The 21,031-nt window shown below is 35.9% G+C and overlaps 1 protein-coding gene across 6 annotated transcripts in view; it reads left to right on the top strand.

Annotated features, from left to right (window-relative positions):
• The window catches only part of lpp (LIM domain containing preferred translocation partner in lipoma), a 244,430-nt gene that overhangs the window by 17,180 nt on the left and 206,219 nt on the right, over positions 1–21,031 (top strand). For 2 of the 6 annotated variants that reach the window (XM_083569448.1, XM_083569443.1), the window contains exon 1: positions 16,504–16,662. The exons of 1 other annotated variant lie outside the window; for it this stretch is intronic. The gene's annotated coding sequence lies outside the window, so the exon portion shown is untranslated. Of the gene's footprint in view, positions 1–16,503; positions 16,837–17,562; positions 17,898–21,031 lie in introns of those variants that run through there. 3 more of the 6 variants (XM_083569444.1, XM_083569445.1, XM_083569449.1) reach the window with 3 other exon arrangements.

Genomic DNA, 21,031 nt, shown 5'->3' with positions numbered 1-21,031 from the left:
ACAGAAAACCAGAGTAAAAATCACATCAGGCAAGTATACACTGAATGGATCCCACACAGAAAACTGTGGGTTTGAGTGAGTGAAATGTAGTGACATCCATGATTGAGTTCATATGTGTGTTGTGAGTTCATGTATGTGGGGAGTTGTACTTAGTGTTGACATTTCTATATTCCATAAAGGTCACAGTTGCAGTTTGTAATTTTAGTAGTTTACTGTGGAGTAGTTCAGTCCCTTTGCATGCTCTCTTCCTTGGTTCCCAAGTTAGTTCTAGTCTTAGTCCCCATTTAGATTGTTTTGGAGACACTACAGTCTCTCCAGGAAATGAGGTTGTGGTAAAAATGTGATATAAGTCTCTTCTGAGTTTGAGAGAGTCTCAAGAGCATTTCCCACTGAGACTTGGTGAAGGTGGAGAAGGAGGTGAAGTAAATGAGACAAATAATTTGCCTGCACATTAACAAAGTCGAAAGTAATGAAGCAACTGGGTATGAACCAGTGTATACAGTAAGTTGATCATAATGATGCAGGTGTATAAAATAGGTTTCTATCATAAAGATCCCTAGAGGTCTCATGCCAGCTTTGGCATTAAAACCATGTACCAGTTACTTAGTGCAAATGTTGAGTCATGATTGGAAGGAGGAATAGCTTACTTTATATAATAGATTATTTGAATAGGCCCTATAGGGCATGCACAATACAAATTAAAGGACAAAACTCAATCTGCTTAAATCTAAATTTTATATCATAAGTCATACAGTGAAAAACCAAAACGGGTAAAGATGAAATACTTAGAATTTGAATGAGCAACAGTTTATTCCAGGGAATTCAAGCAAATAATTTTGAATGCTAGCATCTTGATAATGAGATAAAAACATTTCAAAACTGCAAGGCCACATTTTTGTTGACGTCTATACGACCTCCTTTACAATGTGAAAAGACTTTCATCTGATACGTGTGCCTCAATATCACAGAATTGATTTGAACGAAAAAGTAAATATTGTAGGTTGACACATTACCTGAAAGAGAGTGAAGTCAGGTTGTCTACCACAAAACATACTGTTAATATATAAAATATTTCCTGAAGAGTACAAGAAAACTACATTATATAATTGATTACACAACAGGAGTGAAGGAAAGTGGACAACATAGATAACTAAAAGGTTATCAGCATGCAAACATTCCCTGTTTCAATCCCATGTACTTGGGGGCGGAGGGATTTATCTTGCATAACATATACATTTATACTTTTGAATAAACCGAATGGTCATTATGAAGTAAGACAGGAAATATATTTTATTTCTATTCTATTATATTTATTTCTACTCAGAAAAATAGTTGTTTTTAGTGGTTCAGATTTGTTCAGTGAACAATACAGGTATATCGATTATCCAGCTAAAAGCACTTATCTTTGCAAAGAAAGGTCTTGTTTGCTTGTGCAAGTTCTTTGCCTAGTTTTCCTAGTTCTGCATTTTGTAGTTCATTTGTCTTGTTAATTTGTCTGTAGCCTTTTTCCAACTTGGGTGATGATAGATTGTTTAATCCTTACACTGTCTGCCTGACTGCCCCAATAAAGCTCACACTGAGCATATAAACATTTACACTTCCAGTGTTTTTCAACATGCTTATGGGAAACGTTTATTGTTTTAAGTAACTGCTTTATTATTATTTATGCCTAAAAGGTCAATTAGAACAGGCATTATTTATGGAATCTGTGCCAGCTCTGCCAATGCGCTGTGCCACTCCTGTGAATCATGATGGTGAGATCTGTAGCATTATTAACAGAGCTGTGACCTGTGAAGAGTATCTCTTTCAATAAATTAGATTTTAACCTCAGTCATATCCTCACCTTTATGTGGTCAAGACATCCGCTTGACACATGAATAGAGGCATGCAACGGATGACACTACTACATTGCCCATACAGCTTTGATATGCTGATGTCAAACACATTTTCCACCTTTCTTTTACTCTTAAGTTGATCTATTCTAACCTTCTTGCATCTCATTTTAATATTTCAGTATTTAAATAAGAAAAACAGGCTTTAGACTTTACATTCATACACAGTACTAACACAGCATTTGTATCATGGCTAACAGTGTCTCAGCATTTAGCCAACGTTGAAATGGTTTGTGTGAAACTTTTCCAGTATTAACTACTGGGGTCACACACTGAAGTATCGTTATTCCAGCCTGACAAAGGAATTCTGCAAATGGTTTGTGTTGCTTCTGATAATTTTGCGGTTGCACCATAAAATGAACTGACAATGTCTTCTATCAAACAGTCAAGTAGGTATTTCCAGAATTGATTTTTAGTCAGACTCATCACTGACTTGCCCCTGTGGACTGCACAGCAGGCATTCAGAGATAAGTGAGAATCTCCTAGATAATGAAGAATGCATGCTGCATAGGCTCTGGTGACCCAGGCACATTTAGGGGATATTCTAGATGCTAAAACTAACCCAAAGGGAAGATCACAACCCTCTGCTGATGTGAAAGCATTGAAACTTTTTGATCTGGAATGGGATCCTGTCCCTTTTTTGTATTAGAAAATTTCTTTACACCCCTGACAACTGCTCTGGGGGAGACCCATGTTTTTGGTGATTACCAGCATTTCACAGAACACAACAGTATAATTGAGCTATACTATTAGGTGGGTCATTATGGCAAACCCAGCAAGTGAACAAATCATTCAACTTACTGGAATAAACTGACTTGAAACAATGAAATCCTGAAATTGTATGTGATAAAAGAAATCAAGTAGCATTCTGTTAATCGCTGTAACTAAACCATGGTGGTAGCTTCTGTCTTAACCACTGCAGGAAATCCCCCAGATCATACTATAGTGGTGAAATCAGATGAATCATTAGTGGAGGTGTAGAACATGCTGGGCACAGATGAGAGCTAAAGTAAGTAGACTGAAGATTAATTGTTTGCAGTGAACTCGCAGAGCATACTTTCCAAAAAATACTCCTTTTCGAAAAAAACGAATGAAACAAACAAACTAATACAAAATAACTGATCTACCCTTATCATACTCCCAGTTGCTTTCCTCGATTTATACATCTCATGAAATCCCAAATCACATACCATGGATTACTATGCTTCAAATATAGTACTACCAGATGTTAAAATTTCATGGTTTCGGTACGACACATTGAATTACATACAGAACAGAATTCTAAGCAGCATTTTGATGCTATTGCTATTTATAACTTGTGCTAATAGGGGAGTTGATGTTGCATCATTTCAGATGTCATTCTTCCAGTTATGTCAAGAATGACCAATTAAGGACTAACAATTCGTATCATAATACCAATATGCATTATCTAGCTCCATTACATCATATCTTTAGACACTGATGTTTTCTGCATAATGGGCATAATGGCTTTAGCCTGTTCATGCCACTGCTCTTGGTTAACTTGTAATGCGGTCCATTTATGCTTGCCTTACTCTCCAGTGACCCTCAAGGATAATTCTAGTGCTAACAGGACAAAATGTGTAAGAGGCTGACGACACACTTGAGCCATTCCACTTCACATGCAAATGAATATATTAAACTTGTCAGAGGCCAGACATATCCTTTTCATTCAGGATGAGCCGTTGATGGTGACATTGAAATTAATTTACCAGGCTTTTCAGCAAGCTTTTGGTGGTGTCCCGAGCACAGATTAAGTTTTTGTAAAATAAAGGAATTAAAATCTTTTCGTTAAATGATTTTAGCACCTTGTCTGTTTGTACTACTTAAAAATGAGTGCAAACATTCAAGCTAGGTCCACAGCTCAACAGACACTTTGAGACTTTTTTCCCCCCTGGTATCCAGCAGGTAGACATGCCCTTGCTGTCCAAATACCTAAATCACTTGCTGTCTTGAAATGAATAGTAAAAACCATTCTTGGTACCAAGTACTTATTTATTTACAAAATCCCTTGTATGCTTTTAAATCTCATGGCACAAATACTTTAGCTTGATAAAAAGGTTATAAAACAGTCATTATGATGTTTTTGGATAGAGACTTTAAACCCACTCTAGTAAATGGTGTAATTGTAAATGAGTTTCAATCCACATTAAAACTGACATACACTAGACGCCCCAAAGTAGGTGGATTGCTGACCATTATACCCATTCTAAACTTAGTACCCCCTTTGCTTTTGTTCCTGCTTCCCCTCTTTTCTAAAGGTTTTCTACTAGATTCTGGAGCAGAGTTGTGGGAATATCTGATATTACAGCCACAAGAGCAATAGTGAGGTCAGGCATTGATGTTGGATGAGAAAGGCCACTCATTCAGCGTTTTAGTTGATCCCAAAGGTGCTTGTTGAGGTTGCGCTCAAGATTCTGTGTTGGACACTGGAGTTTTTCCACTCCAACCTTGGCAAATGCCTTCATGGACTTTGGTTTTGTCCACAGAGTCCTCTCATGCTGAAACAGATTTGTTTCAGTGAAGGGAAAACGTAATGTTACAGCGTACAAAAACACTTTATACAACTGTGTGCTTTCACCTTTAATGGGAATTGTTTTGGGGAAGGTTCATATGTAAAGCAGATCATCAAGTATCCACAAATTGTATCGGCAATATTGTATATGCATTGGTAAGTAGGCTATAGTATGATTGTTACGATGTAAAATCTTTTAAACAATGCCCTTTTGTACACATTTAATAAAAATTCAACTGAGTTGAAGCTTTTGAAAACAAAATTAGTACAGTATTTAAGTGGCTTCATTTTGTAAAAAAATAAATAAAATTAAAATAAAGTATACAAAGTATACATATATTATTCTATTCTATTACATACCATGATAAGTAATTTTTGCTTTTTGACCCGGAAAGGCTAAGCTCTATTACTGGACTAGAATATGTTTTGTTGCTTTAATAGCACCTGCTTTTATCCACATAAATCGATGTTACCTTGGTGACTTGTTACTCGATTGTTAAGGCTTTGATAAGCTAATATGCTGCCATTAAAAGGCATTATATTAGACTTATTTGCTGAAAACACATTCAGTCTGACAACTGCTGCTTGGTTAAACATTACCTTCATGTGCTCTCCATATCCATGAATCTATATAGACAGTGCTTTGCATGTATTATATATATTTAGAGCAACCATTTTGTACCGTTGTGTGCATTCCAGCACACATGGGAGTCCATATTTTTTTTTGCCTCTGGCTGTGCTTATGTTCTTTTAGGTACAGAGAATGTACATCACATGGTACAGTTATTTTAAATTAGTGTTGACAATTTGTACAGTGGTTTCAGGAGATGGGAGTTGTTGTGTTGAAGCTGAAATAAAATGATACTGCTATTGTTGTGATAATAGCTTGTCATAACTGCACAGGTGACTTCGGTGCGAAGCTGAGACGGTGTAATCTAGCGCCGCTCTTTGTAGGAGCAGAGTTTCGTGTCAGCACAGCACACGCTGACATGCACAAGGCTGCTATCAGCTGTCATAAAGGTCACAGTGTCCTCACTCTGCAATTTTTTGCTTTGGAGACTGTATGGTATAGATAGTCTCTAATTGTTGCATTTAAGCAGTATGGAGCATAAAAAAAACTAAAACGCACTTACAGTATTGCATTGTATTACCAGGGAAACAAAAGAGAATGAGAAATTCAACAAAGCACAATCTTCTGGTTTACCTTGTTGTCTGATTCAATGGCTAGATTTTCAAACATTTTCTACTGTAGCACATAACATCAGAAGTGTCATTGACCTTCTGATTCGAAAAAAGTAGTCACAACTTGGTTTCCTTTTTAAAGCATCACAGATGACTTTGTGAGGCAAAGGCTGTCTTTTCACTTTAGCTGGAGTCAGTTGTTAAACTTTGAAACAACATAATCAGGAAAGAATAGAATAATATACTGTATATTACATGTCATGTGATTTTTTTTTATACAGCAGCTTTTTCTGGCTCACTCTTTGACACTTTTGAGCCTAAATCCTGGAAAAGTTTTCTTTAAGAGACACAGTCTGTCACCCCAGGGGGACATTTTACAGCTCAAAGGTTGCTTTTTGACAGCTCAGAAAATTTAATGATGATTGTCACTTGTATTTCATGCAGGTATCAACTCTGTCACAGACGAAAATAGGTGAAATGTGGAACTTCTGTCAGTCATTCTGTATAAGTGGATAACATGGATAACATTTTAGCATTTGCCAAATTCAAAAATGTAAATGAAAAAAATTGAAATAATTAAACTAAAAACATATATAGCTATATAGACAGACAAATAAACAAACAGATAGGAATAAATATAATATGCATTTTTATTTATTGCAAACTTTCATTAGTTTTAATTTGGCAAATCCAAAGACAATGTTGAGACTATGGAGGTCTGCTGAAACTTCTAAGCAGACGAGTCTGAGACTACCAGGGTGTTCGCCACAGGAGAAAAATATGACAGGTAGGGGATTTCACAATAAAAACCTGAGTGCGCATACATTGTTTAAAATAAACAGATAATGTGTCCTATATGTGTAAATAGAAGTCACTTTAAATTCGAAGGCTCACAGAAACTAGAGGTGGGACTAAGAATTATATATATATATATATATATATATATATATATATATATATATATATATATATATATATATATATATATTCTAAACAGTACACTATTGTATACAGTATATACAGTAATCCCTGCTTTGCCGTGGTTCGAATCTCACGGCCCTGGTTTAGCACGGAAACGCATTTGCCACATAACTAATTTGTTTATTTTCCCGGTTTTTCGCGAATAACACGATAGATCAAAAATCTTATAGGGAATAGTTTTTATTGAGTTTTATGTTGAAATAATAAAATGTATTAATAAAAATAGAATTATTTACTATAAAATAAAGTAAAATGTTAATACAGTACAGTACAGTATACATAAAATAGCGTTTTTTTAGGGGTGGCATCTGTTTTTTCGTGGTTTTTTGTTTATCGGGGCGGTTTTGGAACGCAACCATCGCGATAAATGGGAGATTACTGTATAAGGGTGTGTAAGGGCCAAAGAAAAATCTTTAATATAAATTTAAGATGTGACATGGGCCTGACATAAAATCATTGAAACCTTTATGTTTAGTTGACATCTACGTTGGGGTTTACTCTGAATACAGATACAGCCAACAGACAAAAATACAGATATTGTCTTTGTGATACATGAGATGACAATACGAAATGGCAACATGCCTTGAAATATATTCTTAAAACAATAAATACTTAAGAATTATTAAGCAAAAAACAATTAAAAACATGGAATGCCACTTCTTATAGTGTTCATGGTGACCGAATAAAGCCACATTCAGCTTTACTAAAAACTTTGCACTTTTTAAAAACATTTAATCTTTTGGCAAATGCAGGGCTGCTACATCATGAAATAAATAATTGTCTTAAAAAAAATCTCTTCTAGATTCTGCAGTTAGCACATGAACCCTTGACATGTGGCCTCAGCTCGATTTAACAAAAATGTCAAACTGATAAATACATAATGTATAAATGCGTAACAGGTCACATGACTCATCAATATGGAAGGGTAAGATAAGGCTGAGGGGCACATACACATAAGAATGAATCATAAATCATACAAGAACATATTATTATTATTATTATTATTATTATTATTATTATTATTATTATTATTATTATTATTATTATTATTATTATTATTATGGGATGTGCTACTCAAAACTATGTACATAAAAATGTCAGTAAAAAATGTTCAGATTGTGTGCATGTGAAAGTAAACATCTCAGGCCCCAGCTGCAGCATTATCTATCTCGAGTTTGGAAAACAATTTGACCTCTTCCTGTTTCACTGATTGGGGGATTATTTCTTTTACACAGCGGATTTTTTTTTTTTTGCGTGGAAGTAACTCGTGAGTAATTGTGATGGAGTGATATAACACTTTCTGGATTTTTTTTTTTAGACAGCTTTTTCTTTCTTTTTTTTTTTAATAAAGAATGACTATCACGCTTTTGATCTATTTATGGTTATTTTTAAAGTTGTGGCTCATTCATAAAGACGTTTTGTTCCTGTTATCCCTTTTTTTATAGCAGCACCTGTTTAAACACTCATCCCCCTCGCCAATCCCTGCTTATTCTGTTGAAATTAAGAAAAAGAAAAACCACACACACCTTGTTATGTTCCCAAGAAAGCCTCCTGTCCTGAATTGCTTCTTGGAAAAACTTATTTTTAATGAATAAAAAAATGCATGTTGTAAAATATTTCTTTGGTCATGAATAAAGATATTAAAAACACAAAACCTAAAGCCAACCAAGGGCTTTAGCTTTTGTTTAGAAATGGACTACAACTACGTTCAGACAGTAATTGAATTTTTTTTTTTTTTATCTCAGAAAGAATGTGATCACTGCTATTAGACTTGTCTAAAATCAAAGAAAAGGAGGGCATAGGCTGTCACAGAACACACGGGACAGCAACAAATACAGAAGTGGCATAGTAGAATGTCATCACTACGAATGTATTCATTTTCTTTAATTATAGGTCAAATGTCAGGGGATCCTTATCATATAGAGAACACATTACTGCACTTCCTGTTATAGAATTCGGCCAAGATTTGGATCATTTGATCGTTTTTCAGATTTGGAAAAACAGTGACAGAAAATGGCTGATGATGGCTCAGTGGTCGAGGTGTTGGACTTCTGATGAAAAGGTTGTGAGTTCAAATTTCAGTACCATGAAGCTGCCACTGCTGGGCCTTTAAATAAGGCCCTTAATCCCTCACCTACACAGTGCGTAAAATGGAAGTTGCTCTGGGTTCGGGTGCCTACCAAATGCCATAAATGTAACAGAGTATTGCATTTTGTTACATGAGTATTTGCATTCTGGAAATACATTTACTCTACTACATTTTAATGAGAAATATGTGACTTTTTAACTCCACAACATTTTAGAAAAACATGTCGCTCCATGCTACTTTAAAGTGAATACAAAAATTGTGTTAAATAATAACCTGTCTAACTCCCAAGAGTTTGTGCAGAGTAAGGGTACTCAAACTTTGTGCCTTTACAATAGAGAACTCTCTTCTTTTAAAGGTCTGATGTAAAGGAGAATGGGACTTTGACTTTCATCACTTATTAAAATACAGTTGTAGTAGATCAGTACTTTTGAATTACATTTGACATGTAAATACTTTAAAAAGCAAGGATTTTTCTACTTCTACTCCAGTATGAATGTAAAAGAAGTGCTTTTGCGTTTTTAAGCATATTTTTAAGCACATTTGTACTTCTACTTATGTCCTGGTATGGCATAATTCATCTACCGCTAGTGATATAAGTGTAATAATTTTAAAAGGCAGCTGTAACTGCACTGTCTAAACCAGAATTGTAGATACTGAGATTTGCTTGTTAAATCCTCACACATGTCCATGTGGTGCTGCAACAAGTTCTATTTCAGTGCTTTACCTATATGTGTTTTCAGCATGGTGTAGTGGGACTATTTTGTTCCCTGGAAAGGCTCCCGTCATTAAGGAAGACACAACAATTTCAGGGTTTTTTTTTTTTCTATTTTAATGGCTGCTGCATAATTGTATTCTCAAAATGCATGCTTTCAGATATACACAAACTACTTATCAACTCAGTGCTATTGTGGGGACATAATTGTCTGTCTGCTGGGAACAAAAGAAGCAAACACAAGAAAACATTCACCTTTCTCATTTCATGTCTTTTCTCCCTCTGCATAACGTCGCATTCAAAATGCATTGTGTTTTTTAATCTTCCTCCAGAGGGGTCAAAACCCTGTCAGAAGAATTACCTGCTGATCTGTTTCTCTGTAAGTGTGTTTATTCTTCTTATCTCATCTTATGTCTTCAGGAAGATTATAAAGTTCACTTTGAAATATAGCTGAAGTTGCTTTCGAAACAACAACATCCCACTGAGCAGAATTTTACTAAATGCAAAGAGCTCGAAACCAACATCAGCCCGCATCAATTGACTCCATGTCTTCAGACCACATTAAGCACTTACTTCTTCTGCGTTTGCCAGTTTCGAAAAATTCATGGCCTTAGGTGCGGATTGTCTGCATTTTCCATCCTGATGAATATTTACATGCATAAATACTCAAATTAGAATTCATAAGCGTAATCTTGTGTCTAGATCTAGATGTAGAGTTGTTTGATTAGTTGCTTAAGGATATGGGGCTTTTTGTGCTTGGGTTTTACTACCTTTTCTCTTGCTGTCTTTTCATGCCTGTGTCTGGAAAATTATAGACCTGCAATATAATAAATTCCATCTCTTTTTGGGTTCACAATAGATTTTATAGAGAACTTGCAGTAGTGCATGCCATTTGTGTCAGACATAAAAGCTTTTTGACCCGTTGTTAGCTATTTGACCTAGTCCATCAGTAACTGTTTTTAGAGAGAAGAAATAGAGCACAATTCCACAGAATCTTTTATTTTCTTTTTTTTTGATGACATCTGTTTTATAAATCCACATATATAGACAAAATCAGCCTGATATTCGACTAAAACTGGACTAATTTGAGTGCACAGTTTATATGGGTCAGATTTGAAGGCTTTAATAGTGTCTGGAAAATGGCTCTTGTGCAAACTTTATGCCGGGTTTCTAATTCTAATCAATGTTTTAAGACTAAATTAAAGCAATATGTCAGCCATTATTACAATGTCAGTATGATGCAGTTCTGTCTCCTCTTTACAGTTACTCTAGGTCAATTTTCATATTTCAGAGGAAGTGGTATGGAGAGCAAATGCTGCTCACAACGCTGTGCATGTACAACAGGATATCCGACCTCTAGACGTTAGCCTTATGTTAAGAGATGATAAAAAAATAGAATGACCTAAGAGATTAATGTAACAGACTTAGTTTGATTGTTTCAATTCATTTGTGTTTTGAAAACTTGTCCTTGATCCATTGATAATAAGGAATTTATATTTGTATTATGAATTATTTGTTGGTTTTTAGTGCATCTTTTAAGTCTATGCAGAGCCAGCCGGCACTTAAAATACATTATGCTAATGTGACTAGCACACGGCACTAAAAGCCACAGAGGTTTTACACTATGTTTCCTATTGCTTACTCACCCTTCGACGTGCCTTCCTGTAACCGTCTTACAGGCTGTAAATGTTTGTTGTAGAAGAAGCAGCACTAATTGCTGCTTGATTGATGGCTGAAGAGAAGGCTTAATGCTGTGATGAGGGTAAATAGTTTTCATGTGTGTTTTAGGGTGTCGTTTTGATCATCTCTCTGAAAGAGCAAGAGGGCAATGGGGAGACTGAAAAGGCACCACTCAGAGGGAAAATTAGAAAATTGCCAGTAAGCAAAGTTGCAAATAAGCTGTCACACAGTACAAATGAGATTAGCCTTTTTTTTTTACCGTGCCCTGGAACCTGAATGCAGGGGAATATAGAGCCAGCTATGGCAAAACAAGCACGATTGCCTGATTTATCTTAATTCTTTATCTGGAAGCGGGTGTTCTTGTTGCTCTTTTTCCTCACAAGATGTGCAAAACAGTTGCCAAAGTGCTTCGAGTGAGAGTTAATCAGAACGTCTAAAGTGACGCAGCACCCTGCTTTAAGCCAAAGCTGCATCTTAATAGACCTCATTTGTTATTTTCATGTGATTCAGACCCAATTTCTCCAAGTGTGGAGGTTTGTGTTAACTAACTGGTAAATGTAGTTTATTACATTGCAGGTCTCCTGGAGATTTGTGGCACCATAGTTGTCTAATTCTCATGTCAGTACTAATGCTACAGTGGTTTGTGTTTATTCCCTTAAACTTTTCCACATTCTGTAGAGTTAAACACTGCAAATTAAATTTGGACTATATGTCATGAATCACACAAAATAGCCCCTATTATGTTGTTGTGGAACCTATACATTAGTTATAGTTAGTTAAATAGGGATCATGTATGTGTTCCAAAATGTATCTGAGGTCCACTTTCACTATACATGGCAAATCTGCAGAAAAAAAAAAAACATCCTCTAAGGCACAGTGGAGGGAAAGGGCTGCCAAAAGAAAAAAATCTTGGCTGGACATTGGCAAAGTCTAGCTGCCCTGCTACAAGCTGCCAATGACATGCAACAGTTGCAAGCCATCACTGCCACTTGCAGCCTGGCATCCTCACAATGATGGTCATGGGATTGATGATGATGATGAATTAAAAAGAAATATAAAAGCCTTATAACATATGACTCTTAGCAGTTAACACTGTATCACTGTTTCTGTTCTTTAACTAGGTAATCTGTACAGCCCTAATTTCAAAAGGGTTGTGTAAATTGCAATGATTTGCAAATCTCACAAACTCATATTTTATTAACAGTAGAACATTAAAAACATATGTTTAAATTGAGGAACTGTACCATTTAAAAAAAAAGAAGGTAATTTTCAATTTGATTGCCACAACACATCTCAAAAAGTTGGGTCTTGGGCAACAGATGGCTGAAAAAAGTAACTGCTACTAAAAAGAAACAGCTTAAGAAACACTTTGCAAATAATTAGGTTAATTGGCAACAGATCAGTAACATGAGTGGGAATAAAAAGAGATCTTAGAGATCACCAATCTGTCTTCAAATTGTGTAAATGTCATCATTTACAAATCATAATATCATCAAAGGATTCCAGAATTAGGGACAAAAGGAACAAAATCGAAAATCAATATCACATATCCAGGATCTTCAGACCCTCAGGCAGCAACGTGATGATTCTGTTAAATCACTGCATAGTCTTAAAAACACAACATCTGGCACATCATAAAAAGAAAAACAGGACAAAGAAGACCAAGAAACTGTGGATTATCTAGTAAACTAATAGGACAACATTCCTCTCCCAAAACTCCAGCAACTGCTCTCTTCAGTTTCCAGATAAATTCTGTGTTAAAAAGAAGAGGGAATGCTACACAGTGGTAAACATGGGCCTGCCCGGAATGTTCTAAGATGTGTCACAACCATAAAACTCTAAAATCATTTTTTTCTTAAAATTGTTCATTCTTTCAGAGTAAAGATTTGATATGTTTTCTATTGTGAATGAAATATAGGTTTATGAGCTTCACTTTTTATACAGTGACCCAACCTTTTTGGAATTATGGTTGGAATTTTCAATCTTCAAATTTCAAAATTTCAAAATAAACACAATCTTTTTGTTCTTCAAAACAGATTCAGATTCATGCACATAATGAAACCAATATGACACATTATTTCCTGAAAAATACTGTTGCATAAAATTGCATAAAAAAACTATACTAGGGTTGTAACACAATTTCACTATCCATGTTTGTATCTGTTTCTTCTTCTCCTTCTTTTTCTTTCGGCTGCTCCCGTTAGGGGTCACCTCAGCGAATCATCAGTCTCCATACCCCCTCTGTCCTCTGCACTTGCCTCTTTCAAACCAACTACCTGCATGTCTTCCCTCACCACGTCCATAAACCTCCTTCTTGGCCTTCCTCGTTTCCTCCTTCCTGGCAGCTCCATCCTCAGCATTCTCCATCTGATATACCCCATGTCCAAACTATCTTAATCGCGCCTCTCTCACATTGTCTCCAAAACATCCTACATGCCGCGGTCCCTTTAATAAACTCATTTTTAATCCTGTTCATTGTCGTCACTACCAATGAAAATCTCAGCATCTTCAACTCTGCTACCTCCAGCTCTGCCTCCTGCATACGGCAACATAATGTTTGTTTCTGTTTAGTCCTCCAAATATCTGTGTTTGGACGTAAGTCTGCAGTGGGTGTGGCCAAAGCTGTAATTAGATTAAATATAACCCAAAGCATTATATAGAAACACTCAAGCTAAACCCAGTTCAAGAAATGTCAGCACAGTCAGCATGGTGCATGAGTTTTCACTAAGTTCATGATTGATCTCAAATATATAGGTTTTTTATCTTACTCATGCAGTTATTATTTTTATTTGAACCTGCTTATGATATTTTCTCATTTATTTATGTCTCTATTTTCCAAAATAGAAACAAAAATGTAACCTAATTTAAACCACCATGACCCGGACCAGGTGGTAACTAAGGATATCTAACACCTCTGTGTTAATGAACTTTTTTTGTGTCCCATAAGCCTCATGTCTGACACTCACTTACATAAAAGTGAAAAACCCTCACACTCATGTGACACCTTTAGTTTCAAACAGAAGTCATGTGAACCTTAATAGGGAGCCTTGTAAAAAACAAACAAACAAAAAAAACAACAACATCAACAACAGCTTCCTATGTGTATTTGTATCCATTTGTAGCACAATTGAATAATTTATTTAATGAATTTAGTGTATACATCTACAATATAAGGACAAAGGTTTGGAGACAAATTACAAAGTTTTGCAGACAAATAATATTTGTATGTGTTTTTTTAACTTCCCATGCCACAGTTAGTCCCCACTATTCTGGGAAGGTGTATTAGATTTTGGAGTGTGCTTATGGAGATTTTTGTTCATTCAGCCAAAAGGGAGTTAGTGTCAGGTAAGAGTGAGGAGGCCTAAGATGCTGTCAGCACTCAAATTTATTCTAAATGTTTGTGATGAGGTCAGGGCTTTACAGAAGACCACTCAAGATCTTTCACACCAATCCATATCTTCATGGAGCTCACTTTGTGCACAGGGGCATTGTCATGCTGGAACGGATTTGGATTTCCTAGCTCAAGTGAGGAGAAAATGTTCATGTTTTTAAAATGCAATGCCTCAAAATTTGTGGTAACAATTTTTGGCCTGGTAAAAGTCCAGTGTCCCAATACTTTTTAGTGCCTAAATTGTACCTAATTCCTTTCACTGATTTAACCAATCCTGGTTTAATTTAAAAAAGCATTTAGCTAAATATTTTGTAAGGAAGAATAACAACAGTGCCTGACTTTCATCCTGTGGTTTCTTTGGCTTGTCGTTTATCTACCCATTGGATTGTTCTGTAAGTTTATTGATTAAAAATAACCATAATAAATATAAAAGTGAAAAAAGTATTTAAAATGGGCCTGTTTGTAAAAGCAACACTTTCCTTAATAAGTGCTCAAGGACTTATTATCGACTTGAATTAGTAAAGAAAAGAGTGTGAAAGAGGCCTTTTTGGATCATCTCACTTTTGAAGGCTTTCAAATTAATGCAATCTTTATTTAACAATTTTGTAAGGGCTGGTTTTTCTCAGTTATGGTCAGTGGAAATCAGTAATAGGATGTGGGGAAAATCTGTTGTCAGATATCTAGATATGGAATGCAGTTAGTGCAGTTATGGTCTTTGCATTGAGAACAGAAACATGCAAAGAATAAGCAAATGAGGCTGAATGCTACCTGAACTGTAATCCTTGTCTCAGAAAGAGCTGATTGAGATAGATAACATAGGTGGATGGAAAGAGACGGTTGGATAAATCACCATGAGCATAGCTTGGGTCAGATTAATTTGAAACAAAAGTCTACAATTGTTGAAAGTCTTTATGGGTCATGGAATTATATAAAGCATTTCATAAAGTTCACCCTCAAACAAACACTGTCTTTACTCTTATTTTGTTTTTTTTCCCCACTTTCATTAAGTGGGAAAATACCTATTATTAGGTGATCGTTTCATCAGCTTCTATTCGCTTTTATACTTTATATATATATATATATATATATATATATATATATATATATATATATATATATATATAAAGAAATCACAGTTCTTTTGTAGCTACATGTGTTCAAATGCCTGGATTCAACTGTAATTACTGGGAGAAAAAAAAAAATACACTGGGTTGCCAGATTGTAGCTCATAAATGACAAAATTCTTAATTTAGTTTCTCTGAAAACAACCTTGTATTATTCAATATAATTACCATTTCTTGCAATTTAGAATCAGTTTGAGAATAAAAACTAGAAAAGGGATTCAACCAAAATTGGAAGAATTATAGTCAGTGCAGCAACCCTAATTTTTACTTATTGCCACTTTGCCTGTAAGTGCACATTTTGCTTCACCTCAAACCAAACTTTACTGGTTTTGGATGAAATATTAATACCAGATTGCTGTCATCTTTAGTAACCGCTTCACACCAGCCCATCACACAAAACACACACGCAGACACACAATTTATTCAGGCAATTTTTAAATATATTTAGGGTACCTGAATCTCCTACCAGTATTTTGGGAAGTGGAAGGAATCCAGAGAGGAAACTGACAATGAGACAGGCAGTATATAACACTTCACATAGATAGTAACCAGAGCTCAGAATTGAACCAGGGACCTAAATATGGCAAAAAATAAAAATAAAAAATCAACCATGGTTTAAAAGGACATACGGGATTACAAACTGTATTACAACTGTTATTACTGGTTTTGTTTAAGAAGAAAAAAGTAAAAAGAAAATCCCTGATAGTCCATTTTACATTCTGGTGTTTACTCAATGTAAGTTATACCATGTTCTTTTTTTTTTTTTTTTTTTAAAGATGCACTTTTGTTATTGCCATTCTTCTTGCATGACAGCCTAGAACACCATTCTTTTATGACTGTACATATGGAGGTTAATAAGTGTGTGTGTGTGTGTTTGCACAATCCCACTGACATGCATTTGAGGAACTGATTATTGCAGCATGCTTATTACAGACCACACACTGCCTTACATGGGCAACTTCTCTGGGGCTGGAATTTGCTCATCTGACGTCACTGCCTGTTCCTCTCCCAGATTTGGGAGAGAAAAAAAAGTTTCACTTTAAGTGGGATCTGAAACCCAGATTTCATAGAAAGCGAGGTAAGAGAAACACTGCGTGATGACCCGAAAGCCTTTTCTTTCCTCCCCCTTTTCCTTCTAATATCTCTTGCTGATCCTGTCGAGGACGCGTCACTTTAGTTGCTTTCTCTGCATGAATGGTTCAGATGAGCCGCATCGGAACCGCCGAGTCGCCGCGCGCTCAAAAAAAAAAAGGTGAACTGGAAGGATTAAACATGGAGGGCGTGGGCTTTAGCACGGGATAGGAGGGCATTGTTTTTGGGTTTTTTCTAAAGCCTCAAAACTGCAACCTTTTACTAACAGGGAAGTGTCTTTATTTCTTTGCCCGATACAATGTTTGCAGTAAAGCTTAAGAAACCTCACCCGTCCCTATGGATCTGTTACTGTTAAAAGTGCCACAAGAATGCGGAAGTGGAAGAGGTTGCAGATTCTCTAAACGCGTCCGCTTCATACAAATGCGCCTTTAGAGACTCCGTGTTTTATTATTATTTGTTTTAAATGTGTTTGGTGCAATGAATAATATGAATCTGTTCGATCTGGTAGATAATGCAGTTTGTTAGCCTTTGTTTGTGCCATGACTTTTTTTTTACTGTAAATCCAGCCCATATCTGCCTAGTGATGTTTCTAGTCATTTATCAGTCTATAGGACGCATGCACGCGCGTTCAGCAGGACATTGAATTAAATACTTTAAGAATTATAAAGAAGCACTTTAGATGCCCCAAATCATCAGCTTAATGCTAATAATAATAATGTTAGCTAATGAAACTTGCCTCTATTGAATCTGAATATATATTGTGTGTGTGTGTGTGTGTGTGTGTGTGTGTGTGTGTGTGTGTGTGTGTGTGTATATGAATAGCTAGTGGAGAATATTCTTCAGTTGTTGTGCTTCCAAACTGATTCACTTCTTCTTTTCAGGGTGGGTAAATCTTTCCATGGAGCATCTCAAATATCCAAGCTTTATGTCAGTGCTCTAAATTTGGTGACCAAAGTTCTTTCTTTTACTCTGGCTTTTACTTGTCACGCCTACATTATGGTGCAGTGAAATTCTCAGCGATTTTAGGAAGCTGCTGTCATATGATACGATACAGCACCCATTAATCAGAGGGCCTTGCTCAAGGGCCCAAGAGTGGCATCTTGGTAAACCAGAGCTTTTTTTTTAACCACTGAGCAACCACCATCCAGCTTGAGAAGCCTCAGACGTCCCTATGGATCTGTTGCTGTTAAAAGTGGCACAAAAAGTGGAAAAGCACTGCAGGTTGTATAGATGCGTCCAGTTCATAATAATGTGCCTTTTATGCCTCCATGATTAGTATGATTTGGTTGTTTGGTGCAATAAATAATTTGGATCCGTTTGATTTGGTAACGCTGTTTGTTTCTGTTTGTTTGTGGCATGGCCTAGTGATGCTTCTAGAGATCAGTCAAGCTGCCACTTTATCAGGTTCCTGTTTTTCGTAAAGTTTATATTACAGTAGTATAGATATTTCAGCCAGAAAACTCTAATCTGAACAACTATATGATTTTATATTTAACCCTATAATTTACACCTGTTTTTTTTGTGCCATCCAATGTTTTTTTTCCCAAGTGTAATCCTCTGTTATTAATATGTTGGACCGCTTTCGTTTGTAATGCCATTTGACTAACAGCGGCTGACAGTGGTGGATAAATTACACTATTCCTCTGCTTGGGTTAGAAAAGTGTGGTAGAAAAATATATAAAAATGTTATACTTACATTTTATTAACATACTTCTTTTACATTTCTACTGGAGGAAATGGTTTTTTTTGTATGTAATTCAGTATCAAAGGTACACACACTGATCTATGAGAACTATATTTTAATAATGAATGCAATTCAAAGTTTCATTCTCTTGTACATCATACCTTTAAAAAGAAAGCACACAGTGAGAGTACCCATACTCGACGCAAACACTCGACAGAACATACAGGTACAATTGTGGTCTTGTTTAACACAATTTATAAATCGCTTTATAGTAGCAAGGATCAGCATGTTTTTTATTTTTTGTAAATTAAGTAAAAAAGAAATGGTGAAGACAGTTTTTCTAAAATAGAAATATATTTTGATAAAGTAGAGATATTTAAAAAAAAATATATACTTAAGTGCACCAATACAAATATTGGTGGTTGCTGGTGGTGGCTGCTGTGGAATTTATCCTTGGCTTTATTCCTGCCTAAGGAGAACGATGCAGTAGCGCTTTAGATCATTAGTCTTTAGGTCCAATCTTCAACTTCATTTGCACTAACGCAGCACCATGCTTGCAAGGAAACTCGGCCATGCATCACAGTAGCCTGCATACACTCATTATACCACTCTTCAGCCCTTTGACAAACAACTTGCTTCCTGCTACAGCCAAATATTTCAGTCCGGAGCACCTGATGTACCCCAGTTCCTAAGTTTTTGTGCAGAGTTGATTCACTTAAACCTGTTTCCACATTAGAGGTATAGCTTTTGGGCTGTGATTTTTCCATCAAGGCCACTTCTGTGCAGACCTCTCCATCCAAACAGTAGATTGGTATACCTGGGTCCCACTGGTTTTGGCCAGTTCTTTGCTGATAACACTGCTGGATATCTTTTGATGTTGAAGTGACAAAAACATGATGTTTCTTTCTTTGTCCTTGGCTGACCATTCTGTCTACGGTCCTCAACATTACCGGTTTCTTTGTGCTTTTTCAAAATAATTTGAACAGCACACCCTAAAACCCCAGCTGAAATCATTGCCTGGGAGATATCTTGCCGATGCAGCAGAAATACCTTGTCTTGTTGCTGTACTCAGTCTTGCCATGGTGTATGACCTGTGACATGAAAGTGTCTTCCACAAGCTCACCTTATTAGCATAGTTTGACTGTTCCTCACCCAGTTTTAAGCCTCCTACACAGTTGTTTCTGTTTCAGTTAATGACTGTGCTTCAACCTACATATAAAAATTAATTACCACCTGCTTGGTATAATTGGTTAATCATACATTTGACTATGATTCTACAAAATCCCTGGTTTTGTGCAAGTGTACAAAGTGTGTAAAAGTAAGAATTAAAAGTAAAAGGAGTGTTCATACCAAATATTGATTTGATTTAGATTTATTCATTCTGTTCATTTATTTTCCATTTTATTTATTGATAAAAATAAATTACACAGATTTTTGAAAGCATTTTCACTTTTATAGCATTACAAAAGCATACCACAATCGCCTACAACTTTTGCACAGCAGTGTTGGCAAAGCAGCATTTATATACACCAGAAGGCAAAAACAACATTTATCTGTACTTAATCTGTACAAAAAGCACTTTTGATCTTTTGCTTGCTTTTCAGAGCATTTTCTCTCTCCTACTAAACCCCATTGTAACTTTAATGGCAATATCCAGCTGTGATATGACTGCTTCACGTAAACATTAACGTCTCATAGGAACAGTGTAAATACAGCAAAAACCAACAAAATAGCACCAGAATTGTGAATATTTCAGTAAAAATACTTTCATAGGGGAGTTGGGTTCCTTGTGAGATACATTTTTTTTTTTTGTTGCAAGATTTTGCTGTATGAGGACACAGGAAGCTGTGAGTGTTGATGGTTGATATCATATGAGTCATGCTAACCCACTGACATTTTATTCACATACTTAATTTCAATGTTCCATAGCTGTTGTGGTTACCATTTATGCTGATGTGCTGCCTGCTTTAATCAGGTGCTTTGAATATTGCAGGGTAGATTGCCTTAGATATATTTCTATGGTTCTCAAATCTTCTTATTAATGGTGGAAGGGTATTTCTTTATTACTCATTGACAGCACCATTACCGTCTCACATCTAAACTGTCAAGTGTTTGACCAGATGTGTGTATGTGTATGTGCGTGTGTGTGTGTATTGCGTGTGTGTGTGTATTATATATACACACACACACGCACATACATATATGTATGTATGTTTGGATATTTCCATTGTTCTCAGGGCTTCTTTTTATTATTTGATCAATAGTAAAGATGGAAGGGTTATTATTCGTTATAAATCTTATTTTCCACTTTTTCTGCATATCTAGAAGTTCCAAGCAGCCATGGTTTCTCTTTTTGTCATAAAAGTGAACCTTTTTTTCTTCATGGAAGAGCAAACATTTCTGTCACTGGTTTTGCAAGCATGTCTAGACATTGTTCTTTTCTAAAGTAACTAATGTGTTGAAATATTCATCTGTCCCCATACAGTAAGGAAATTCAGGCTTTTACTTTGATATGAATCTCAAATCGATAGCATCAAGGCCCCTGTAAAGCTCAGTCATCAAACCGAATCTTGCCGTCACTCGGCACCAAACGTTTGAACTTTTTCGTCGACTGTCTTTAAAACCTTCAGTTATAAACGATGTTTTTTGACAGGCTCTCCGATGCTGGAGT

Source organism: Silurus aristotelis, assembly GCF_946808225.1.
Source record: "Silurus aristotelis genome assembly, chromosome: 2".
Taxonomy (NCBI): Eukaryota; Metazoa; Chordata; class Actinopteri; order Siluriformes; family Siluridae; genus Silurus; species Silurus aristotelis.
Note: the sequence above shows the minus strand (reverse complement) of the source record. Positions and strands in the feature narration are given on the sequence as shown.